Raw genomic sequence first — 27,844 nt, forward strand, 5'->3', positions numbered from 1 at the left:
CATCAGGCAGGAGATACTGCAGCAATAACAAGAACTGTTAGGATGGGAAGAAGCTTCTTCCCCCAGGCTCCGAGATTGTCGAACTCCTGTCACTGCCCAGGTCTCATCACATATGAAGCACCAGTAGCATTATTCTGTTTACTTTTCAAACTTGATTCGTAAATGCACCTTGTTATTTGTTAATTTATTTGTGGGTAATATTATTCTATCTGCTGTCTGTGTGGGTTATATGTACTGTGTGATGCACCTTGGTCCAGAAGAATGTTGCTTCGCTTGGCAGTATGCATATGTCCAGCTAAAAGACAATAAACTAAACTTGAACATGATATCTCATGGAAACATACCCTTCAACTCAACCTGACCATGCCGATCAAGTTGCCCAACTGCAAGCCCATTTGCCTGACTATCCCATATCTCTCAAAACATTTTCTATCCATGTAACTGTCCAAATTGCTTTTAAATATTGTAGCTGCTCTGGCAGTTCATTCTATATACAAAATTTATCCCTCAGGACTTTTAAATCTTTCCCTTCTCACTTTAAACTTCTGCTGCATAGTTTTGAACTCCCCTGGGGAAAAGACTGGCTAATCACTATTGTTTTTGCCCCTCACAATTTGATTATGAGGTGACTCCTCATCCTCCTGCATTTCCTGCAGTCCCAGCCTAACCAGACTTTCTTTATAAGCTAAAACTCCCAGTCCCAGTAACATCCTTACAAACCTTTTTTGCACTCTGTTTAATGATATCCTTTGTATTGCAGGACAAATAGAACTATATGCAGTCCTCCAAGTGTGGCCTTACTAATGTCTTATATAGCCATAATATGCTGTCCCAACTCCTGCAGCCAATAGTCCGACTGATGAGTAAGCATAGATATTACTGTTTTCGTCTGACCTAGTTGATAGAGTCGTCTTTATAGACAAATTTATTGAGGCCAAAATTGAGTCAGTTTAAAACCGTAATAATCTACATGAATTAATATACTGTATGCTATTTTCTATGTCTACAGGCAAAGATTTTTGGAAGAATTGTTGGTAAAACTTCAGGGCGGTGTTTCTATATGAACTGATCATTTGGGAAGGGGTTTGGGGCTGGATGGGGTGAGAGTTTCTTTGCAATAATTAAATGACTAAATCAGTTTAAATGCAGTTGGCCATCAACGTCAGTTGAGAGAATCTGAGTTGAACCATTCCATTTAGAGCGATTGCTGATTTACTTTGAACAGTGACAACACATACCCATTATAAATCAGGCTGGTGCAGTCCAGAATCAGGCAGACCACATTCCTTTCACTAGCTTGGGCCGGAGGTGAAAGTGTGTTCTTCTTATCCATCCTGTTATAATGTGCCTCTTTATCATTCATTGAAAATTTCCTTCACTTTTTTTCCCTCCAGGCTTTAGCAGGCGTCTGATATCTTTGTGTAAACCTAAGAAATTAAGGCATGCATGAACAGGTGCGGGAATTTAGTTCTCCGCACGATTCTGCTATTCAGAGATAATGGCTGTCCATCACCCAGCTCTGCCTTGTCCCACATATCCTTTAATTCTTTGAGCTAACGAAAAACTACCCGGGGAAAATCCAACTTGACTCAGGTTTAGGCCATAGGTTTTAATTTGCACGTTCAATTTAAGGGTTTCTGATCTTTCCCCACTATCAATCAGAGAATGAAAATTAAAAACTGACAAAGTAAAATGCATTTTTATATTTAATAGTAATGTAAAAGTTTTCAACAAAGTGGGGGTCCGGAACCTCCTGTGAAAAAGTGGGGTAAGTATAAACTTTCATCATATTTAAAATGTATCTAGGTGAGTGCTTGAAGAGCTGTAAGAGATGCATGACTGTAGTCTGGGTTGCCCTTTCAGAATGAATGGAAGTGTCTTGCAAAGCCATGGATCATAATTCAGCAGTGCTACCACATTCAGAAATCAATGACGGGCGATTCCCAAACAATTTGTAAGAAAAAGAGATTCTCATAACATGCCCATCCTGAACAATAGCCAAGCTCAGTAGGTAAATAGATCAGAAATTTGAAATCAGGTTCAGCCTCCTCTTGAGGTCTGCATTGTCACTCTTCAGCTGACTTGACTTATTCCACAGGATCCCACAGAGTATCTGTGTGCATTCCTGACTGTAGTGCTGACTCTATATTTCACCATGCCTGCACTCAGATTATTTCAGTGCATTTGCAATACAGTGGATTCCAGTTGGGCCACTGGATAATCAGGGCAGCCACTTCTTTGGGACAATTCTTAAAGAGCAAAAACGAATTGAGAAAATTTCTGGGATTCCCTTTGTTTATTTGTGATACTATCCCGGTTAATGAGGTCAGCAGACTTGCCAAACAGGTTCTAACTAGTGCCAGTCGCGTGTATGTCCTGAGGCTATTAAACGCTACACTGTACTCAGGGCAAACAGTTATTAAATAGCATCAATTGTGTGTGTTTGTGTTCAAAAAAAATGTCACTGATAGTTGGTGAGAAGGAAGCAGTAAGACAACTCAGAACTATTTTGCTCACTGCAGTCTAAAGCTTTCAGGCTTGGAGATGCCAGAAATAACTAGGAGTGAAAATGAAATGATTTCACTATTTCAACAAGTTAGGAACTATGAAGAACTACTAGAAGATATCAACAATCATCTTGAATGTTACAAAGAAAATGAAGATTTGGAGGATGCAATCATCGTTAGTATTGTATGAAAGCTGTCCACTATCTGCACCAAGTGTCTACCCTGATTTTGTTCATTGTGTACACTGGATGAATTCTACCATTGATAAATTATTCGGAACTAATGCACAGTTTTATAGTCCTATAGTAGTATTGATAGTATTTTGATTTGTTCTGTATTTCATTTAAATACATAATTTGTTACTCAGTTTGTCTTTTTTTAATATCTTTTTAAACTACTTCCATGAAACTTAAGCTAATTGGGGCAATTGCATAATACTGGTCCCAATACGTCCCAATTCACCAGAATCCACTGTATTGGCATCTACCTGACAATGTACAAGATTGACCAAGAAAAGACAAATCCAATCTACTAATTATTGCTCCATCGGTTCAGCAAAATAATAGACGGTGTATTGTCTGTGCAGACAAGATGGACTTACCAGTATTTTGTTTATATATGTGCCTGGATCATTCCACCGGAGTCAGAGTATTAGACCAAATGTGGATTAAAGAACTGAATTCCAGGGGTGAAGTGGAATTGGCTGCCCTCAGCATCAAAGCTGATTTGACTTAGTTTGTCATAAGTTTGCATGAGTCCATGGAAAGGAGGAAGAAAACTTGCAACCAATTGGAGAAGCTAGTTGCTGTTGCTGGCAAAATAAATAAATAAATGGATCACCTCAGTCTTAAGATCTCATTCCAGGAGCAAATTTGGGCAGCATCCTAGGCCAAACCATCTTCAGCTCCTTCATCAGTGAAGGTGGAGAGTTAGCTAATGATTCTGCTCTGTTCTGTTCTGTTTACAACTCTTCAGAAAACCAATCTTCCCAAGACTGCATGACAGAATTCAGGCAAAGTGATAACTTTTCACTTGATAAAGATATCAGAATATGAATCAGGGGTGAACACAAATGAATTGTGACTTCATTGATTTATATAACAGGAAAAATCATCAATTCCTATTCTTATGTTGCTTCTTTTCATGTGACTGCATCTGCATCAGAAGAAAATAGATTCCCCAACAAAAAATTGGGATAATGAGATTTAAGTAATAAAATTCAACATTACCAAAGATATGAAATAATAACACAGCATCGTGAAGGTAGAGTGGGTACAGGGAGATAACAAAGAAAAGCAAAATTAAAATGATTAAACCTACTTATTTCATAAGTATTTTTTAAAGTCAGCGTTTTCTGCAGTAGTAAAATTGAAGACACTATTTTCAGCAGGAATTTGCACTTCTAAAGATGGTGAAATAGCCTGCAGTTGCCAATGTTAGAATTTGAAGCTAACAGCATCTAGAGTCTGCACACACAATAGTAACTTGCAGAAATCCAGAGGCTGTTGTTACTGATTTCATGTGCTCTATAAGCTGTGTAATTTAGCATTATTCTGCAATGCAACCTTATAAATCATTGCTCATCAGAGCATTGAATGTTTACAAATTAACCTCACTTTAAAAAACTCAGAGAATGCTAAGTATTTTGTTGTGTGGAGTATGCTTATTTGCAATGTTAAATCATTGAATACTCTCTTGAAATTTTTAATTATGTGGTTCATATTCCCTCTCAAATATTTCAGAATATCATGGATCTTAAGATTGTAATTTTGTTAAATATTTATTGGCAATATTTCAGCTTTTTTATTTGTTGCATGGAAATGTTCTAGTCTTTATTTTGTGTTTTCTGAAATGTTATTTGAAAATTGACATTTTTAGTTCCGAATTTGGTGTCAGCGAGAATTCTTTTAACATTTACCTGCTTAAAGATAGCACTGTTGCTAACATAAAAATCATGGGAACTGGTGCTGAACAGAAGCCAGTGTTGGAAAATGGTGGAAGCAGCCCCATGGAGATTGCTTAATTTTTGTTAGCTCATTGTTGTAAGGTCAGTTGCCACTATGCCCATGATAGCAAATTTAGGTCAATATCTGCAATGTTAAAACTTGGTATATCTCAGGTGTTTTTTCCATATAAAGTTGAGACTAACACACATTACTTTCAGCTGAGTTTTTTTTACATTTGTATGATTATTGGTGTTTGGTACATGCACACACAAATGCAAGTACTCGTATGCATGTGCACTTGTGTGTTCATGTTGCACAACGTACAACGTTGCCTATAGATTCCCCCACCCCGGAAGTTTACATGTGTTATTGTTTTACAACATTGAATCACAGTGGATTTAATTTTTTTTTTGACATTGATCAACATAAAAGACTCCTTGGTGTCAAAGTAAATACAGATCTCTATAAATTGGTCTAAATTTATTACAATTATTAAACACAAAATAATTGATTGCATAATTATTCACCTCCTTCAAGCCAGTATTTAGTATATGCACCTTTGGCAGCAATTGACAGCCTTGAGTCTGCATCGATAGGTCTCTATCAGCTTTGCACATCTGGACACTGCATTTTTCCCACGTTCTTCTTTACGAAACTGCTCTCACTACGTCTAATTGCATGGGGATTGTGAGTGAACAGCTCTTTTCAAGTCCAGCCACAAATTTTCAATTGGATTGAGGTCTGGACTCTGACTAGGCCACTTCAAGACATGAACTTTATTGTTTTTAAGTCATTCTTATGCAGCTTTAGCGTTATGCTTGGGGTCATTGTCTTGCTGGAAAACAAATCTCCCAAGTCGCCATTCTGCATCAGGTTTTCCTCCAGAATTTCATTGTATTTTGCTGCATTCATTTTTTTAAGTTAGTTTTTCTAAACATTTTACAAATTAAAAACCCCAAATCCCACAGAGGAACATTAATACAGTGCAAAATTAAGCATACAATGACAATATGCTACAAAGGAAGAGAATTTGACAAAAAAGCACCTAAATTGAAGACAAGTAAACTTAGTATCCTCCCCAAGCCCCACAACACAAGAAAAAACAACAACTCCAGACCAACCACAACACAATATAGAGAGTATAAATCAGGACAATCAAACTCCCAGACTGTGAATACACTTAGCAACAGAGGATAATAATGCCTACTACCAGAAAAAAAAGGGAGCTGAAAGCAAAAAAAAACCCTAGTCAAGAGGAAGGTTATGAAAGTACTCGATAAAAGGTCCCCAGACCTTATGGAACTTTAGATCCGAATTAAGAACTGAATAATGAATTTTTTCAAGGTCCAAGCAGGCCATAATATCGTTAAGCCATTGCGCATGAGTGGGCGGGGCAACATCTCTCCATCTAAGGAGGATCAAGCGTCTAGCCAGGAGAGAGGCAAAGGATAATATTCGGCATTTGGTCGGACTCAGACGTAAATCTGTCTTGCCCCAAAAACCGAACAAAGCAATTAAGGGGTTTGGTTCTAAGTGCTGATTCAGAATACACGATAACGTAGTGAAGACATCTTTCCAAAATTTCTCCAAGCTAGGACAGAACCAGTACATATGGATGAGAGAGGCCACGCCCCTCTTGCATTTATCACAGAGCGGACTAATGTTAGGGTAGAATCGAGATAATTTAGATTTATGCTGCATTCATTTTACCCTCTACCTTCACAAGCCTTCCAGGGCCTGTTGCAGTGAAGCATTCCCATAGCACGATGCAGCTACCACCGTGCTTCTTGTTAGGGATGGCATGTTTTTGATGATGGGCGATGTTTGGCTGACACCAAACATAGCATTTAGTCTAATGGCCAAAAAGCTCAATTTTGGTTTCATCAGACCATAGAACCTTCTCCCAGCGTTACATGGAGTGTTCTTCCTGTCTTCGTGGTGTAGTTTTTCTCAGGATTCTGACTCACCAACAGTTGGACCTTCCAGATACAGATGTATTTTTACTACAGTCAATTGAAACACCTCGCCTGTACCCAGGTCTCCAAAATCAGATCATGTGACTTCTAAAACTAATTGGCTGCACCAGTGATGATTTGATGTGTCATATCAAAGGGGGTGAATTCTTATGCCCTCAATTATTTTGTGTTTTATATTTGTAATTAATTTAGATCACTTTGTAGAGATCTGTTTTCACTTTGACAAGAGTCTTTTTCTGTTGATCAGTGTCAAAAATGCCAAATTAAATCCACTGTGGTCCAATGTTGTAAAACAATAAAACATGAAAACTTCCAAGGGGCAGGGGCGACTACATTTTATAGGCACTGTATGTGTGTATGTGAATGTACAGTGCCACGAAAATATATTTAGCCTTCACAATGACGCAGACTGGGAGGTTACTTCAATGAGCACCTATGCTCCATCCACCAGAAAAACCAGAATCTCCCAGTGGTCACCCATTTCAATTTCACTTCCCATTCCCATTCCAACATGGCTCCTCTACTGCTGTGATGTGGCTACGCTCTGGTTGGAGGAGCAACACCTTATATTCCATCTGAATATAAGCCTCCAAACTGATGGCATGAACATTGATTTCTCGAACTTCTGCTTATAGCTCCTCCCCTCCTTCGCCATTCACCTTTCCCCATTCCTATTTCCCTCTCTCACCTTATCTCCTTATCTGTCCCTCATCTCCCTATGGCGTTCCTCCCCCTTCCCTTCCTTCCATACTCTTCTGTCCTCTCCTATCAGATTCCCCTTCTCCAGCGTTTTATATCTTTTATCAATCAACTTCCCAGCTCTTCCTCCACCTCTCCCCCCACTTTCTTACTCTGACTTCTTAATCTTTTTTCTCCAGTTCTTCAGTCCCAATGAAGGGTCTCAGCCCGAAATGTCAGCTGGTTACTCTTTTTCATAGATGCTGCCTGTGTTCCTCCACCACTCTATGTCTGATGCTTGGATTTTCCAACATCTGCAGATTTTCTCTTCTTTGTGATTGGTCCACAATTATTTTCACATTTTACTGACTCGTTTTCTAAATTTCAAATATATTGAAGTAGGATTTTTGAGATAGCTACAAAACATTGTGCATCATGTCAAATCAAAAGAAAAGTTCCAAAACTTGTCAACGATTTACTAAAAATTAAAAAACAAAATTGTGAGGCTGAAAAATATTTATCCCCTTTGTAATTACTCCGCTAACTTTCCTCATGTGCAATATGTGACCTTACCAACTCATCTAATTTGTTGATGTAGAAAATTGGAGGATCTCTTGTTTTCAATGAATTCAGAAGAATAAAATACCCCCTCGCTGTGAGGTCCAAAAATGTGGTAGACTTTCAACAGACCAAACCACAAAGAGGACAAAAGAGCATTCAAGACAAGTCAAGGAAATTAGAATGGAGAAGCATGAATCTGGGGATGGGTACAAGACTATTTCATACCTGAGAGCACAGAGTAGTCCATCATTAAAAAGTAGGAAAAAAATGAAACCACAGCCATGCTGCCTTGGTCAGTCCACTCCTCTAAACTTAGTCCCGGAGAAGAAAGGCACTTCTACGAGCGGCTACTGTGACACTGTCAGTCACCTGAATGAGCTGCAGAAGTCAGTGGCTGGAGCTAGAGATGAAGTTCATGGCTTCACAATCTCTAAAGACTGATTTATACTTGTGCATCGCATCGACGCTGTAGGTAACGCGTACCCTACACCATACCCTATTCCGTAGGGTGACGTGCACCTCTCCAGAGAAGTTACTGATGCATTGCGGCAATGCAGACCGCAACAAATGTGATTGGTCTGCTGCGTTGTATCGCATTTCCTCCTATGCATTTCTGTTTGCTTCTTCTCCTCCATGTCTGTACACCGATGTGAAACAGATGAACCAAATCGTCAAATCTACCTGCTGACATGCAAAAATGTTTGAAATGCATTTCCTCGTCCATGTCTCTCATGAAGAAACTCAACACAGTGGCATAGAAACCCCACCGCCATCTAGCATTTTGGCGCACACCAATGCATGCTCGCTATGGCATAGAGCAATGCAGAAGTGAAAATTGGGGTTACGGCGTAGGCTGTGGTGTAGCCCATACGCACAAGTATAAATCAGCCTTAAGCCCTTGCACAAAAAAGATATTTACGGAAGAATGGCAAGAAAAAAGCCCTGGCTTTAAAAAAATCATGTCCTTGCCCGTAAAGACTTTGCAAAGTATCACTTAGAAGGTACAGTAAAGATGTGGAAGAAGGCCGTGTAGTTGGATGAGACTAAAGTGGAACATATTGGTCTCAAACTAAACAGCATGTCGAGCATAAATCTAATATTGCATATCATCCAGGTAGCACCCTCCCTTCTATTACCACTGGCTGTAATAGCTACAGGAGGTGGCTCAACTAAGTACTAACAAAGGTGGCTAACAAAGGGGAATGAATACTTTTGAACTGCTGACATTTCAGTTTCTGAATTTTTAGTTTCTCATGCTTTACAGTTTTCCTTGTTTTTTTTGTGGTGGGGCCAGCTCTACTGCGAAAAAGCATATGATTCACAACTAAAAATGCTCAGTTAAATTGATCAAAATCCCTGGTTGTAATTTTAAAAGCAAACACGAGGAAATCTGTAGATGCTGGAAATTCAAACAACACACACAAAATGCTGGTGGAACACAGCAGGCCAGGCAGCATCTATAAGGAGAAGCACTGTCGACGTTTCGGGCCGAGACCCTTCGTCAGGACAGGGTCTCACACCAGCATTTTGTATGTGTTCCCTAGTTGTAATACTCACTTATGTGAGCAAAGGGTTGGGGGGGTTATAACTAGGGCACTGAATACATGAGTAAATGTAAGTGCGTGTTGGATTGCATGGGAAGGTGAAATCCTGTGACTGAGCCATCTATGACTAAGTGCTCCCTTGTCAGGATACCCTAAAAACAAAAATATTAAAAGAAATTTTACTATTCCTCAGAACTTGCAAATACTGATCTGTTGGGTTGCAATATATAAGCGCCACAGTCAATTGTTTTTGATGTGTCATCTTGCTGGAGTGTTACTACACGAAGTATTAAATGGATGATGTAATCTAAATATAACAGTAACTCTCATCATCAATGAATTAGGTCATGAGATAGGGGATTTTCTGTCAGGAGACTGGAGCACAATGGTATTAATGTTTCATGAATTTTCTTACTAACTGACAAATTACAATCCCTATGTCTATAATTTTGGCCACTCTTGGTTGTATGAGTTGTCATTGTTTTCCTTTATTGTTCTGTCCATCTCCATAGAAATATAGATATTTCATAGATCTATCTTCATGCCCAAATAATATGATTAGAAACAGAAGGCCACAAAATTGCCACAACAATGTTTGTATTGATAGCAGAGCTAACATTTGTGAACCAAAGTGGTGAATAAAATCTTTGAGATTAACTGTGGATTAACAACTGGGTAGAAAAGGTCAACATTGCTTCATCTTTAGACAGTAGGAAAATGAGGCTGTCACTTTACTCTGAATTTATCCTATTTGTGCTGGTGATGAGCCTGTCATTATTGGCCTAACTTGAATTCTTCCACATGCCTCAAGTAGAATTTTCTTGTTTGTGTTTCTGTGTCCCCTTAATTCCCCAGACACAAACAATGTTTTATCATTCTTGTTGAACCAAGCCCAGGGCTCTGTCCATACATAACTTCATGATTTAGCTGTTTTTTTCTGTAGAAATGACATTTAGAAATCCCACAGGTTGTGCTTTGCTGAGTGGCGGACACCGTAAGCTGACATTTGTTGAAGAAAGAGAGTAGTGAGGAGATAATAGGTGAGAACAGCAAGAGGCTTTTTGCTCATGTCTGTGTGGCTAAACAAATCTATCAAGGGCTGCAAGAGCAATTTCATATTTGCAGCAAAGTGGAAGTAGATTTCAGAACAAGAATTACAGATGATATAAAGTGATTTGAAGCAAATGAAGGCATGCCATAAAGATTCCAGTTTCAATCTCCAGCTCTGAACAAAGAACTTTATATCCTCAGTGCAATTCTCAACCTCAGGACATCCCAACAGGCTGATCTTTATAATAAATCAATTTTCGCTAGCAACTTTTAACCAGATTATCCTGCAATGACGCTTACTAAACCTAAGAAGTGGAAGCAGGAGTGGGCCATCCAGTCCCAGATGCCTTTCCAAACATTCAATAGAACTTCTACCTCAGCTCCACTTCCCCACACAGACCTCATGTTCCTTGATTAACTTAGCACCAAAAAATATATAAAGTCTGTCTTAAGTACACTCAGCGACTAAGCATCTGCAGTCCCCTTGGATGTGGAATTCAAAGATTCTTTGCCCTCTGGGTGAAGAAAGTTCTTCTTGTTTAAGCAATGAATGGCCAAAGCCTTATTCTGACACTCTAGCCAGGGGAAACATCAATATGCATCTACTCTCTTAAGCACATTCAGAATTTTTCTACCTTTCGGTGACATCGCCACTCATTTTCTGCTTTTCATACTGACACCTGCCATCCAAGGAATTAATCTGGTGAACCTTCAGAGCAATCATGCCACCATGAATACATAATTCCTTAATTAAGGAGACGAGGGCAGTGCACAATATTCCAGACACATCCTGACCAGGACTGTATGAGCACAGCAAGACGTCTCTACTCTTCACACATCCTCCTGAAATAAAAGCAATGTACAACTTATCTCCCTAATTTCTGTCTTGTACCTGCACATTAACTTTCAGTAATTTGTAGAAGTGCACCCAGTTTTCTCTGACTACCAACACCTTTCAGTCTCCCACTATTTAGAAATACTCAGCAATTTTCTTTTCAGTCAGATGTGGTTTTGTGCTTGTTATCCTAGATTAGCAGTGTTCAGGGCTCTGTAATTTGGCCTCAAAATGGCTATGTTTTGTGTGTAGGATTGCCTTCTCTCTTCTTGCATTAGAGAGAGAATAAGTAGGATTCACAGCTCTGATCAAGGTCTCTAGTGATTGCTAAGAAGTAACTTGTTCCAATGGATATGTTGCCCCCTTTCAAAAAGATTTACAGCTGAAGTTTTCTTGGCCAAGTATGGATGTGTGGAGAAGAGGATAATGACACTGAAGTCACATACCAGCCATCACACTGAACAACAATATGTGCTTATGTATTTCTTATATCGTAAAATATCTCAATGCAATTTATGTTGTAGCATTTGAAAATAAGCTGCAATAGAATATCAGGGAGCCAAAAGCTTGGTCAGAAATTTTAACGGATGCCGGAAATTTGTGGACAGCAGGGTTCAAGCCTGTGGCCACTGAGATCTTAGCTGTGAATGGAGGAATTAAGAATTTTAGGAGAACAGATACGGACAGAATTGGAGGGTGTAAGAGAATACTAAGACAATCCTCTTTTTTTTAATCATGTAAATTAACAAATTTGTAATTGCTCTTTGATCCCAAGGAAAGCAGAGTGGATTCCACTGATGCATGATGGGAGATGATATGCTGTGCATTCAATCTGATTTCAGCCCCCTGGGATTTGCCGGCAGAGTTGCAGCTGTAAATCTCTTCAGTTGACAAAAGTAATTGTTACAGTAAGAATGTCAACTTAACCCCCAAGAGAGATTCTGTGAACGATTAATGAAGGTATTCAAATGCATAAAAGAGAATTTTACAGAGCAGTTTTATTATTGTGTATTTGAAAAAACAACAAGGCTATTTTCAGCAGTTTGTTTTAACTTGTGTGTTAAACTGACTGGTTTAAAATCAGCAATGTTGATAATTGAGTGAAGATTGATTTGTTTTCTTTTGTTTATCTTCTTCACTGCCCATTTATACTTTTCAAATTCTGTAGCTGCTGAATTCTGATTTGCGAATATAGAATTTGAGCTAGTGGAGATGCATATTAAATAGAAGCATTAGAAATATGACCTATCACGAAATGCCTGTTATCATGCTGCTTTTTTAAGATGACAAGCACAATTCCTGTACTATTACTCCTGAGTGTTAGAATACTCAGGTGAAATAAGGTCCAAGAGTTCGATAGAACTTAGCAAGATAAAAATCTTGATACCTAGTGTACTATAAGATTAATAACTGAAATAGATGCATCAAAAGCTATGGGCACTATAAATGGAGCATATGAGCTGCATCAATTGGTATCCTGTATAAAAGATCTTTCATAATCCTAGCAAGAAACAAAATAGATAAAACTGCTATGGACCACCTTGCCTCTCTTGGGAGTTTAAGGTGTCGGTAAGATGGTGGCGCTTTCAAATGCAGTGGCCCCACCAAAGATGTTTTTCTCTTTTTTAACCGTGTTTTTTACAATCGCGAGACAATGCTGGACACTGAGGACTTCAAGTACTGCAGGTCAAACCCATCAGCGAGCTGCTCGGTGGTGGAGGAGCTGTAGTTTCTGCCTGATACAGGAGGGCATCTGAGTCGGTGCGCGGAAGTGGTGTGCCGTCTAACAGTGAGTGACTATCTTGGACTTTTCTCTTGCGATCACAAGACCCTATTAGACAATGGTAATGTAAAATTCCCTAGTTTATTGGTGAAATAGATGGTGTGGAGCTGTGTGGCCTTGGATGTACCAAGGATTAGTCTTCAAACGGGGGGGGCTTGCATGTTGCAGCAGTCCAGAAGAGGAGAAACTGAAGGCGATGTAGCACAACGTCCATGGTGGGTTGGGCGTTGGTCCCTCCCATCAGTGCTGCTCTCTGGTGTTCGATAGGTGGAATGACAAGCTGGATTATGTGCATTCCTACGTTCGTCTGTGGACTGCTGAGAACTGCTTGTTCTTACTGATATCACCCATACACCATCAATTTATCAATTTACAGGACATGCCACTCAGGGATTTTGGCTATATATATATGACTGTATGTTTACTTGGCATCCTTTGTGTGCTATACGTGCCTTGTGTTGTGTATGATAGTTGGTACTGTGTTTTGCACCTTGGTCCCAGAGGAATGCTGTTTTGTTTGGCTGTATTCATGTATGATTGTATGATAATTAACTTGAACTTAAATCCAAGTTTGTTTTTTTAAAAGCACATTGAAACTTTTATTTCTAAAAACATTTTCATCTTTCCTCCATTTTTAGAACCACTTAGATAAATTGCCTTACACTTTCTTGAACAGACTAAGAACAAAATTTGACACATCTTTAGAAATGTCTCTAAATAGTCACAGTTTATGGATTCAATTTTGTCATTATACTCTGTCACGTTTTTTATGGGTGTGGCTTTCTTTCTGGTGCAGGATAGTTGGAATTTGAGATCTTGCCATACATTACCTTCTCACAATTCAAGAATAATTTTAAAAAACTTGTATCCAGTCATAATATGAAGAGAAGACATTTTGAAATAAAGTTGTTGCACATGATATTCTATTATAGGCTTTATTTTAGTAATAATAATTAGGGAAAATATTAATGTTACAATTTATCATAATTATTTTATGTGTAAGGTTAATCTTTGTAATGAGAAATATAACTTAAATTTGGTTTAATAGCTCATATCCAGTCATAATATGAAGAGAGGAAATTTTGAAAGTAAATTGTTGCGCATCATATTCTGGTGTATCCAACATGCATTAACCTCCCCTCCTCTTTGTCACTTCCTCTAAAGATAGGCGCTCAGATTTCCCTCCAAGGAAGTGTATTTGTTACCAATATGGTTGCCACTGATATCCAAATGATTGGATGCCAGGCAAAAATCTATTAGGCTTCTATATTACTTTTTCTTCATTTATGTTCATCAGACCAGCAATTCTTAAAGGAGTGTTTATCAGCGGACACTTTGCTTATTGTGAAGGTAGAGGATCAAGAATGGATTTGTGGCCATGACTCTAATCTGTTGCTAGCATTTGTTTGCACTATTTCATTTGGCATACTGGCTTTCTGATTGTGCTGGGCAGTCTTGGAAAGCCTATCTACATCGGTAATGCAACTTTTACAATCTGGGACGGGTCTTCCTCCATTGACTGGCTTTTCCATATATTGGTTTTCATTTCATATATCTATTACAATGAACACCCATGTTTGTGTTTCTGTAAACTTAGTCTGTTGGCAATTTCAAGGGATGTTTTACTGCATTGTAACATAGGTCTAATTCTCGAATCAGTAATGGAAATAGTTGAGTTTCCTGTTTTCTTTTCGGAATTGTGGAACATTGAAAACTTGTCAAATTATATCTTCCTATGCTTTACTTTGAGAATCGGTTCTTCCCATTCCCAGATCGTTAATGCAGTATAATCAGATTCTGCTTTTATGCAGACAGCTCTGATATAATTGGATATTCTTGCTGTTATGGGCATCACATATTTAGTGAGTTAATTGTTTTTTAATTGAGCTGTTCAATTGAGGTTGTTCCAGGCAGCTTTTGGTTTTGAGATTAAATCCCTGGTCTAGTTGACTCTGAACGTGCCTGATCTAGTAGAGGAGCTAGGCTTGATAACTTAGAATAATCTACTAATATCAAAAGTTCAAGATGAACAATTTGGAAGTATCCAATGCAGGTAATTATAAATAATTTACTTAATGTGTTAGAACAAGGTGGGTCAGTAATTGCAAAAATGAAACAAATGGTTAATAAAATACTGCAGATACATAATTGTAACTTAAAGTAGGTATATTGGAAATTCATGCTTTAGCCGTAAAATCTATCAATTGCAGTAGGTTTCCTTAATGTAGCAAAATGTTCCACAGTGCTTCACAGTGTTCAAAGGCATAATTTGACATTGTCATATTTTTTAAATGACATTGCGCCAATGGCTTAGTGGTGCATGTAATTGAGTTCCAGAGACCCGGGAGCAATCCTGGGTGTTGTCTGTGTAGATTTAGCCAAATTCATTTCTTCAAGGTGCTCCAGTTTTCTCCACATCACAAAGACAATTAGTAGGCTAATTGGTAACTATTGTGTGGGTGATTGGTGGAATCCATGGGGTGCCTGTACAGGTTTGATGGGACACAGGGAGAATAAACATTAGATTAATGTAGGATGATGTAATTGGGTCTTGTTGGGCCAAAGGGGCAATTGCCATATGATATGATTCTAAATGAGACATTACAATTTGATTACATCATGCGGTTTCATCCAATAGAATTCAAAATTAGTTACTGAATTTATTGATTCTTTGTAACTTAGAGTTGTGAGGACAAACAGAGAAAGTAAGGAACCTTAAAGAATCCCAAAGTGCCTCAGAAGAGTTAATTTGATTTTGACTCCCAGGAAGATATGTATGTATGGATTTATTTATGTTTGTTTACAGGTAATGCACAGAACAGGCCTTTCCAGCCTAACGAGCCACACCACCCAGCAACCTACCTATTTAACCCTAGCCTTAGCACAGGACAATTTACAATGACCAATTGATCTACTAACCAGTCCATCTTTAGACAACAGGAGGAAATTGGAGCATGTAGACTGAGGAATCCACTCATTCACAGGGCTGACATACATACTCCTTACAGACAGTGCCAGAATTGAACTCCAAGCTCCAGAATGCCCCAAGCTGCAACAGCATTGTGTTAATCCCTATTCAGCTTCAGTTAACTTTACTCACCCCATCACTGAACTGTTCCACAAACTGTGACTCACTTTCAAAGACTCTTCATCTCAAGTTCACAATAATTATTGTTTGTTTAATTATTATTTTTCTCTTTTATATTTGCACAGTTTGTTGTCTTTTACACATTGGTTGTTTGTCTGCCCAGTTGGGTACAGCCTTTCATTGATTCTTGGATTTACTAAGTATGCCTGTAAGAAGATGAATCTCAGAATTGTATAAGGTGACAGAATCAGGATCCGGTTTAATATCACCAGAATATGTCATGAAATTTGTTAACTTTGCAGCAACAGTACAATGCAATGCATGATAAATATAGAAAAAACTGAATTACAGTAAGTATATATGTATATTAGTTAAATTAAAATAAGTAGTGCAGAAATATATATTTTTTTAAAGTACTGTGGTGGTGTTCATGGGTTCAATGTCCATTGAGAAATCACATGACGGAGAGGAAGAAGCTGTTCCTAAATCACTGAGTGTGTGCCTTCAGACTTCTGTACCTCCTTCCTGATGGTAACAATGAGGAAGAGGGTATGACCTGGGTGGGGGGGGGGGGGTCCTTAATGATGGATGCCACCTTTATGAGGCACCGCTCCTTGAAGATGTCTTGGATACTATGGATGCTAGTACCCATGATGGAGCTGACTAATTTTACAATTTTCTGCAGCTTACTTTGATCCTGTGCAGTAGCCACCCCCCCCCCCCCCCAATACCAGACCAACTTTGAATGAATAAACTCTTCCTAGGCTTCCAGCCAGGTACAGGTATCGATTATAACCAACATTTTGATGACCAACTCTGCCATCTTCATCAGTGATGATGCCTGGGCATGTCTAGCCTGGTGGGAGAATGGAAACCTGATGGGATGAGGTTTCCCATCAGGAGGGACAGATTACGGGGGTATAAATACCATCGGACTAGACATGTCCAGGCATCATCATGACACCACGAACCCATGAACTCATATTAAGGTCAAATTGTGGATGTGTGCAGTAATTGGGGAAATGAGTTACACTGTAGAGGTGTGAAGACAGGAAAGCAGGAAGTGATTTTTACTTTTGGATTGTTAGGTTAAATATTGGCAAGAAGAGAGCACAGTTTACCTTTGCATCTATCAGCACACTTGACCAAGTGTTTGACCAAACAGGCAGGCTTTAAGGAGTCTTTTATGGGATGACAAAGAAAGAGATGGAGAGTTCTATGGGGATGATTCTGGAACCTGGCCCCATGGTAGCTTTTGGCATTGATGGAAATGGTGGCCAAGAGATAATCAAGGTGTGCAGGAGGCTATAGCTGAGGAATGCAGAGATCAGAAAGGATTTAAGTGTCAGAGAAGTTTACAGAAATGGGAAGGATGAAGCCATGGTAGGACTTCAAAATAAGGGTAAGAATTTTAGAATGTTTGAATTATTCAAAAAGCTTCTAGTATCAAGAAAGATTTTTTTGCCATCATTGCTGATTGAATTACTCTAGACTATTTGTGATTTTCATGGTATAGAGAAGCCAGCTGTTCAGCTCTTCGGAAGTCTAATAGTACCTACCACTATGAGGGCCACCTCAGTTTTCCCACTTTTCTGTTTAAAATTTTAGAATCCTAGGACTCTATTGAGACCGGCCATTTACACCATCAAGCCCATACTGGCCATCAGGAAACTATTTCCACTAACCTCACCTATACTCCACACTCACCTGAACACTTGGGACAGTTGATGGTGACCAATTAACATATCAACTGGCATGTTCAGGGAACGCAGGAGGAAACCGCAGCAGCTAGATGAAACCCACGTGATCACAGGGCGACTATGCAAACTCCATACAGGCAGAGCTGTGGAACTGTGGATCGTGTGTCGATCAATGCTTTATAATGTGATCTTTACAAAACGTCGAGGGCGGGGTGTCTCAATCCACACAGTACTGTTAAAAGTTTAAACAGTCTGTGGAACTGGGAGGCAGTGGCATTACTCCTTATGTAGCCCTGACTCTTTTTAATGTTTTCTCTCTCTCTCTCTCACAACCATTTAATTTCCTTCTAAGTATAAACATGGACTTTGTTTTAACAATGGCTTGTGACAAAATAGGCCACTTTCTAATGCTGAAACAGTGGGATACGTGGGAGAAACTCAACGATCGGGCACCATCTATGGGAGAAAGGAATCGTCGGCGTTTCGGGTCAAGCTCCCGTATAGGAGCAGTACACCCAAAGTAGCAAACCGCCCACACACAAATGCTGAGTTCCTCCAGAAATTCGTTCGTCCCCCCAGATTACAGCATCCGCAGACATTTGTGCCCGTCTGGTAATTTAGAAACTCGCGCCGCAAATTCCCCTGTAAATTTCTCACTGCCGTGTCGTCCTGCCTTCTCAATGAAGCAGACTTCAGCTTGATTTAGGTGGGTGCCTGGAACGGGCTGTGAGGGGAGGTGGTGCAAGCAGACACACTGGCGGTGTTAAAGAGGCTTTTAGACACGCGAATTCGCAGGGAATGAAGCGATATGTTGTATATCGTGCAGGCAGAAGAGATTTAGTTTAATTTGGTATGTTATTCGACACAGCTACCGCGGGCCGAAGGGCCTGTTCCTGTATTATATTTGCAATATGAGAAGCCTCCTTCGTGTGTCGATCAATGCTTTATAATGTGATCTTTACACAACGTCGAGGGCGGGGTGTCTCAGTACTGTTAAAAGTTTAAACCGATGGCGGTGCTCAGCCGCTGTCTCTTAAACTCGAGCGAGAGCGAACACGTTTACACTGAGTACCAGCTGGTGGCAGCAGCGCACGTTCTAGAGCCGGCCGGCCGGCCACATTTACTGGAAAATAATCGACCAGTATTGACCAGTTTATCATTGTTTTCCCTCCCATTCAACTGTGTGAGCCTGACTCTCATCTGTCTTCCGCCACTCCCCAGTGTTCCCGTATCTCCTGTTGTGCTCGCTGTTCGGTCCAATCCATCTGGCCACAATTCTCCACTTGCCTTGCAGTTTCTCTGCCTTTGAGTGCCCCGCTGTACCTCTTTCTACGTCTGTTCAATAATCCACACCGCCCCACCCCCCCGATCCCGCTCTCAGTCCCGCTGGGGGAGGAATTCTCAAGCAAGGAAAGACCGTCCTAGCCTCACGTGTGCCCAAAAACTGGCCCGTCACTCCCTAGCGCCGGAATCTTTCCAGGTACATGTGCGGTGTTTTGGCCAGTGACGGGGAATTCGTCACATATTGGACACAGTAAAATAAATAAGGGCAGTGAACTGAACCGGGAACTACATGCCAGTACAGTACGTACTAGCAGCTGGGTTAAACGAGCAGACATGATAATAAATCGTGTGCCGAGTAACACTTTGTACAGTATAGCAACGTCGCCCGGCTTGTTCACAATTCTAATGGATGTCACAATAAGAGTTAAATTATCAGTGAGGAATGAGGACCCAGGGATCAAGTGGCCTTTCCTTATATTGTGATGTTCACGCAGTCTCCTTCCTTCAAGGGTCAGTGCAATTGGACCCATTATTTTCTCTTTATTCTGTGCAGATATCATCGCGTGTGTAGTGGCGAGGTGGGTGCTGGAGCAGTGCAGAGGCTTGGCAGGACGACCCGAAGCCCCGTTTCTCTTTTTTTTTACCGTGACAACCCGCGTTTGACGTGTGTGAAACTCAGCGGCGGGCGCTGTTCTCGGTAACGTAGGGAGCCGCTCCCCCGCCATGTGAAGACTGGCTGCTGCTTGCGCTGGGTGGGCTTCGTATTTGAATCAAGGGAATCAGAAGAAAATCTGTGGTCTGATGCACCATCTGGAGGGGTGGGGGGAGGGCGGAGGGAGAAAGCATACCTCTTTAGATTACGAATGTAAGAAGTGAAATGTAAATTGAATCTGTCAGGCTGTCTCCCGCAAGTAACAATGGTTTAAACACTCGTCTTCCACACCAGCAAATCGCGTAGAATCAAACAGTGACTCCACAAGTGGTCCAGCAGATAAGGAAGGCATTGTTGTGCGCCAGCACTGCTCTCCCCCAGCTGAATGTGCCGCTGTATTAACCGACACCGGTCGATAGTTGTGTAAAGGAATGGAAGTTCAGGAGGGACCCGAGTGTCCACGCTCCCAGATCCTGAGGTAGAAGAAGCCGGGATCAGATGGCTCGGTGTCCCTGAGCGGCAGCGACGCATTTCCTGATTTCAAATTGCAGGGCACCTCAGAAAGGGGTCATTTGAAATATGTGAGTAGAGAGAAGGACATTGGATTTCTATCTGTGTTAAAGGCCATTTTCAAAAACGTATCTTAATGTGGAAATGAGAACAGCTATATTTCGATATTTATTGTACAGATTGCGTTGAGAATGAAGCTGAATATCAATTTTCTTTAGTATGCTGCTGGGCGAAAACTTCTGTGATCTTGCATCTGCAACTCCCCTCTCTGCATCTAAATCTCTCCTCATTTCCTGTCTGTCTGTTTCACAGCTGCCTTTCTCTCTGTCCCTCGCTTTTCTCCTTTTAACCCATACATCATCTTTTATCCATGACGGTGATATGGCAAATGTGGCTGCATTTTTCACACTGTAGAAAAGCAATAAAACGAATGGCAAGTTTTAGTGTTGTTAATTAGGATTTACAATTTGTGTAGGAAAAAAGAATTACTCCCACCAATTTTTAAGTAAAGACATGGGATCTTTGCCATCCAGTATTGCGCCTGATTCAGGTAGGTGAGATCTTTGAGCATGCGAAACAGGCATTCCTCCAAAATGAACCTTTTCCTCTCTCCCACGTGGAACAATGGGGAAATCTCATGCCAATCTTGAGTGCATTATCCAAGAGGTAATTTGTGTATTTTTTTTCCAGAAGGGGAAGTTGGAAAATGCCTGAGGAGATGTACTTGAACGCATTCTAGATACATTGATGCATAGCAGTGGGAAAATTGGTGCTCATTGTGAGTGAAGCCAAAAGCAGGGATGAAAATAATGTTGATAAAATGAGCAGGAAATGTTTCCTTTTATGTTCTGAAGAAAAGATCTGTTTTCAAATGAACCTAAGAGATAAGGAATAAGAAACAGTCACCCTCCAACTGAAGCAATGTTTTATTTTAGATTTTTGCATGTTTGAAACAACCATTTATCACTTTGTTTTTCACAGTGGGTGTTGCATGCTTCGGAGTCCAGCACAATTTGAAAATAAGCATAGAGAGCTTTTAGTTGCTTGTCACCCGGCAACAAGAATAACAGAGAAGGCACTTTAACTTTGAATACCATCAAAAGCCTGATATAGAACCCAACTGGCATTTTAAAGAAACAGGAATAGGCCAATCCACTTCTTGCTTCTGTTTTACCATGTAAAGAGAAGTTGCTCACTGCTGTGCAAATTCCATGCATCCAACTTGGGCCAAAATAAATCTTATCTAGTCAAAATTATTATTCAGCTAGTAATTAATCTTAAATTGACTGCTTTCTGCAGATTTCCAGACTGCTGTTGTCATTTCTAGAATCAAAAAAAGACTTTCTTAGCTTCCATTTCAATAGTTATAATTATTTTTTTAAGATTAGACACCTAGGCCTAAGCATCCCATCAATTTAGCCGTCAGATTCTCCCAAAGAAGCACCTTTATCTATATCTTGGGAACTAAAATAATAGTACTGCATCTGGTGTTGCTGGGCATTTTCCACCCAAGTAATAAGCTAGAGTTCAGGTTGCCTACTTTCTAAGATCAGATGTTTTCAAGCTTTTAGGAATACAAAGCTAATTTAGTGATCTTACCTCATCAACTAATCCCTGGAGACCTTGTAATATCATTGACTCTCAGAAGTGCTTCTAAAATCAACATATCATTCATGAAGTCCAGTATCCAGAAATGTACACCCCTGAGGAAATTTGAGTGCAGTTTTGTGTAAAGCTAATAAAACTTCCTTACCTTAGTAATCCACCTGACTAGTTAACACCCCAAAATTTAGGTTATCTTTGTATATTTATCCTTATTTTTTGGATCATCCCATAAAGTTAGGTTGTTCTGTATCTGAATTCAAAAGTTCTTTGTATTTGCTTGCATTGAAATCCATCTGCCATGCTTTAGACTAATGTCTTTATAGTTTTGTGTATCCATCTACACTACTTACAATACTAAATATGATGTACAGCATTAAGAGTCTGACAGATGTAGAGACTGGGCATTTAAGGTTGTTCAAATGATTGTAATAGTGTCTATAAAAATAACATCTCAATATACTTGGTGGAATAAAGCACGCCGGAAATCTAATGGAGACAGTCAGCAGATAGAACACTACCCTAGGAGGGGAAACGGAATTGACTTCTGAGATCTAAGCGTGGACCAGAATCTTGAGCACAATCTTCACTCTTGTGGTCTGCTGCCATACAGCCCCTTCATTGTGGCAAAATTGGAGCAAAGAAGTGCGAGTGGTATCAAAAGTAGCAAAATGAAGTGCAATTATGTGATGAGAAGGAAGTAGTTGTCAAGAGGAATGTGGACTTCTTGTAACGTCGTATCAGTGATACTGTAAATAAAATGATAATAGACATGTTGGAAGATTGCTTCGCATTGGTGTTTTATTGCTGTAAAGAACTGTGTTAAACATCCAGAGGAGACTAATATATCAGGGAAGGGTCTGAATGACATTAACAATATAAAGTAATCATTATAAATTATCATCAACTAAAGCATGAAAAATCCCCAAGTCTGGGTAATTTTCAACTGTATGTTTTAAAGATGGTGTTGGCGAACATTGCAGATGCCTTCATTATAAATTTTCCTTGTATACCAAGCCTGAAATTTGAAAGTGGGCCAGAAAATTATAGGCTAATTAGTTGAACAATCTTCATCTGGAAATTACTAATTTTTAATTAATGACAGAAAGATTGATTGTATTGAAAATTATCAACTTATAACCAAGAGTTAGCGAGGATTAAATTGTGCAATAAACCTGAATTTTGTATTAGAAATGTGACTAAAGTGGTTATGATAAAGCAGTTGAGTCTACTGCACCTCCCTATGTGACATCTTGGGGCTACCCTGATAAACGTCCAACGACCACAACCATCTTCTAATTATGCAAGGTACCACTGCAGCTATTGAGTGCTTTTCGCCTGAAGTCTGCAGCTATTTAGAAGTTTCTGGGAAGAGTTCACAAAGTGCAGGACAGATATGTCCCACAGAAGAAGTTGTTCTCAAATGACAGGGATAGGTAACCGTGGCTGACAAGGGAAGTTAAGGACTGCATAAAAGCTAAGGAATGGGCAAATAAGGTAGCAAAAATGAGTGGGAAGTTGGGCGATTGGGAAGCTTTTAAAATCCAACCAAAAAAAGCTGTAAGAAGGGAAAAGATGAAGGCAGACTAACCAATAATATAAAGCAGGATACCGAAAGATTTTTCAGTTATATAAAAAATAAAAGGGAGGTGAGAGTTGATATTGGACTATTGGAAAATGATGTGGATGAGGTAGTAATGGGGGACAAAGAAACGGTAGATGAACTTAATAAGTACTTTGCATCAGTCTTCACTGTGGAAGACACTAGCAGTATGCCAGAGGTCCATGAGTGTGAGGGAGTAGGAGTGAGTGCTATTACGAAGGAAGAAGTGCTAGGTAAACTCAAAGGTCTTAAGCTGGATAAGTCACCTCGACCAGATGGACTATATCCCAGAGTCCTCAAAGAGGTTGCTGAAGAGAGAACAGATGTATTGGTATGATCTTTCAAGAATCACTTGATTCTGGGTTGATCCCAAAGGACTGGAACATTGTAAATGTCACTCCACTCTATAAGAAGGGAGGAAGGCAAAAGGAAAGAAATTTTAGGCCAGTTAGCCTAACTTCAGTGGTTGGGGAACTATTGGAGTCTTATTAAGGGTGAGGTTTCGGGGTACTTGGAAACTAATGATAAAGTAAGTGAAAATCAGCATGGTTTCTATAAAGGGAAATCTTGCCTGACAAATCTGTTAAGAGTTCTTTGAGAAAGTAAGAAGCAGGGTGGACAAAGGAGAAGCAGATGGGTGTCATTTACTTGGATTTTCACAGGGCATTCGATGAAGTGCCACACATGAGGCTGCTTAACAAGATAAAATCCTAAGGCATTACAAGAAATATACTGGCATGGAAAGAGGAATGGCTGACAGGCAGGAGGCAGCAAGTGGGATGAAGAGCTCTTTTCTGTTTGGCTGCCAGTGACAAGTGTTATTCCTCAGGGGTCAGTATTGGGACTGCTATTTTTCACATTGTCAATGATTTGGATAATGAAATTATGGAATCATTACTGTCAAGATGAAGACACACTCAAGTTGGAGGAACAACACCTTATATACCGGCTGGGTAGCCTCCAACCTGATGGCATGAACATTGACTTCTCTAACTTCTGTTAACGCCCCTCCTCCCCTACTTACCCCATCCCTGACGTATTTAGTTGTTTGGTTTTTTTCTCTCTCTCTCTCTCTCTGCCCGTCACTCTGCCTGTTCTCCATCTCCCTCTGGTGCTCCCCTCCCCCTTTCTCCCTAGGCCTCCCGTCCCATGATCCTTTCCATTCTCCAGCTCTGTATCCCTTTTGCTAATCACGTTTCCAGCTCTCAGCTTCACCCCACCCCCTCCGGTCTTCTCCTATCATTTCGCATTTTCCCCTCCCCCTCCTACTGTCAAATCTCTTACTATCTTTCCTTTCAGTTAGTCCTGACGAAGGGTCTCAGTCCGATACGTTGACAGTGCTTCTCCCTATAGATGATGCCTAGTCTGCTGTGTTCCACCAGCATTTTGTGTGTGCTGCTTGAATTTCCAGCATCTGCAGATTTCCTCGTGGTTGCCTGGATAATGGAATTGATGGCTTTTTGGCAAAGTTTGCGGATGATACAAAGATAGATGGAGAGGTAGAGGTAGTGCTGAGGAAGCAATGCGATTGCAGCAGGACTTAGACAAATTGGAAGAATGGGCAAAAAAGTGGCAGATGGAACACAGTGTTGGGAAATGTACGATAATGCATTTTGGTAAAAGGAACAATAGTGCGGATTGTTATCTAAATAGGGAGAAGGTTCAAACATCAGATATGCAGCGGGACTTCTTGTGCAAACCTCCCAGAAGGTTAATTTACAGGTTGAATCTGTGGTAAAGAAGACAAATGCAATGTTGGCCTTTATTTCAAGGGGAATAGAATATAAAAGCGAGGAGAGGCTTTATAAGACACATGTATTAGATTATTGTCAACAATTTTGGGCCCCATATCGCAGAAAGGACACATTGTCATTGGAGAGAGTCCAGAGAAGGTTCACGAGGATGATTCTGGGAATGAAGGGGTTAACATATGAGCAGCATTTGGCAGCTTTGGGCCTGTACTCACCGGAATTTAGAAGAATGTGGGGAATCTCATTGAAGTCTACTGAATGTTGAAAGGACTAGATAGGGTGGATGTGGAGAGGATGTTTCCCATGGTGGGGGTATCCAGAACTAGAGGGCACAGACTCAAAATTGAGGGGTGACCTTATAGAACGGAGTAAGGAGGAATTTTTTTTTACCGGAGAGTAGTGAATCTGTGAAATGCTCTGACACAGACTGTGCTGAAGGCCAAGTCTGTGGGTAAATTTAAAGCAGAAGTTGATAGTTTTGTGCTCAGTCAGGGCATCAAAGGATATGGCAAGAAGGCAGGTGTGAAGGGTTAGGTGAGCCCTGATGGACTAGCAGAAGAGACTCAATGGGCTAATTCTGCTCCTATGTCTTATTGTCTTAACTGCATTAATCATTGGCACCCCTGCTAGGCTTCCCCATTATAAAGAATGGTTCCACCTTCTGCTTTTGGGGTTTTAGTCATGATTATTCATGTGAAAGGACTGGATAGCTTTGATGTGATCTGTGGATTGTGAGATCTTTTAGCTCTGTCTATTGCAAGCTGTTTTTGTTTTTCAGTACCCTATAGTCCTGTGTTGCGGTTCCACTGAGGTAGCACCTCATTCTTATGTATTCAGCTGCTTGCTGCTCCTGGCTTGCCATCTTGCAACCTTTTCAAATCTGGGTTGATCTTTGTGTTCATTCGGACATTGAGATAAAGTTGGAAACACAATGTCAGTGCCTGAGAGATCACACATTTTGGATTATAAAGCAGCTCATTGTCACAATATTGGATACATACACATAATATCCATGTGGTATTGTGTTTATGTAGATATATTTCTGTTTGATTTATTATATGTCTGGATTTTTTAAAGAAGTATTGGGTGTTTATGAGTTACTGCACTGAAATTAGAAGCAGCCACACTCTTGCAGTTTCTGTAACTGAAGTCCCCATAAGATTTCTACATACCCAACAATACATTCAATGAACCAGAAACAAACTGTGGCTCCAGTCTGAAATTAATGTTTGAATACATGGTTCAGCAGTGTGAGTCATTACCTAAAATTAAGTATTTGTTAAAATAATTGTTAAAATAGCTGAAGAATGAACTTGTGGAGCATGTGCTAGTAATTGTCAGGCAGCAACTATAGAGACAGAAACATAGTTAACCAATGATTTTGTTCTTAATTGACACGTAACTGCTTGACTTGCTAAGTGTCTCTTGCATTTTCAGTTTGGACTTACAACATTTCCACTTTCTGCTTTCGGAAGTCTTAGATTGTTGCTCAGTTAAGTGGATGCACAAACAGTCTATGTCCCTCTAGTTTTAGATTCTTGTATATCTGAATATTAATTGGTGTAAAATTTTATGTGACGTGGTCCAAAGTGCTATTACTGTCTCCTTAACTCTGCTTCTCTTGCCTTTCTTCCTTTTTTAATATGGATAGTCTTGAAAATGTTGACAAAATGTTTGACTGCCAATATATCCTTTTATGTGGCCTGGTGAATGTTAACATTCTAGTGAAGAGTCTTAGGATTATATTAAAGGTTATATGTAAATGTAAGTTGCTGTTCTTGAAATGCCTTAAAAATCAGGTACAGGATAGGGGTATCACAAGCAATTATAGTCCATTTGTAATAGCCCTTGAGAAGGTGGTGCTAAGCTGGATGGAGAAGGTATCATACAATGCTATTGGGAAGGGTTGTCCAGATCTGGGCATCATGATGATGTATGGGCAGGGGTATATTTTCGTGTTGAGATAATGTGCAACATAGAAAGAAGTTTGAATGTGGTGACTTTCCCGTGCAGTTGTCTATCTAGGTGATACAGTTATGAGTTTCAGAGGTGTAGCTGAAGAAATCTTGGTTAGTTACTGCCCTGCACTGTTAATGTTAGACCTTCAGTTATAGTGGTTTGAGGTGGATACATTAATTGTACATTATTCTTAATGGTTTTCTATCAGACTGACGCCTTATAAGTTGTGGAAAAGCTTTGTAGACTCCCAAGGTGAGTTACCTACTACAGGATACCCAGTTTCCAATGTGCTGATTATGTGACTGTTCCAAAGCAGTTATTAGTCAGTGGGATCTCTGGGTGTTAATGATTGCTGTTAATTATCAATGAGAGCTATCAATTACTCTCTTCCCATATTGCAGGTGTCACCTCTGTGGCGTGAATGTTACTTTTCATTTAAAGCCCATGTCCAGTTGGCCAGGTTGTGTTGTATTTACTCGGTTATTTGAGAAATTGTGAAAGAAGCTGAACATTGTGGAGACATCAGTGACCTTCCCACTTTTTGACCTTGCAGTAGAGGGATGAGCCTTGATAGGAACAGCTGAAGTTGGTTGGGTTTGGCAACCAACCCAGTGGAACATCTGCAGTGATTTCCTGGGACTGACATAATTGGCTTGCTGCTATCGTGTTTTGCTAGTGACAGATCCACTGACTCGAACCAGTTCCTCATGATTCCCCTGGGCCAATTTTACCAGAACATCATGATGTTTCATTCAATCAAATGCCGCCTAGATGTAAAGGGTAGCCACTCTCCGTTTTTTTTTTGTCTGTGTTTG

At 40.0% G+C, this 27,844-nt stretch overlaps 1 protein-coding gene across 10 annotated transcripts in view; it reads left to right on the top strand.

Moving 5' to 3' along the window:
* The window catches only part of LOC140713685 (catenin delta-2-like), a 1,190,818-nt gene that overhangs the window by 613,480 nt on the left and 549,494 nt on the right, over positions 1-27,844 (top strand). The window contains exon 1 of one of the 10 annotated variants that reach the window (XM_073024076.1): positions 18,561-19,148. The exons of 7 other annotated variants lie outside the window; for them this stretch is intronic. The gene's annotated coding sequence lies outside the window, so the exon portion shown is untranslated. Of the gene's footprint in view, positions 1-18,560; positions 19,149-19,285; positions 19,463-20,223; positions 20,665-27,844 lie in introns of those variants that run through there. 2 more of the 10 variants (XM_073024077.1, XM_073024075.1) reach the window with 2 other exon arrangements.

This window comes from Hemitrygon akajei, chromosome 20, assembly GCF_048418815.1.
Source record: "Hemitrygon akajei chromosome 20, sHemAka1.3, whole genome shotgun sequence".
NCBI lineage: Eukaryota > Metazoa > Chordata > Chondrichthyes > Myliobatiformes > Dasyatidae > Hemitrygon > Hemitrygon akajei.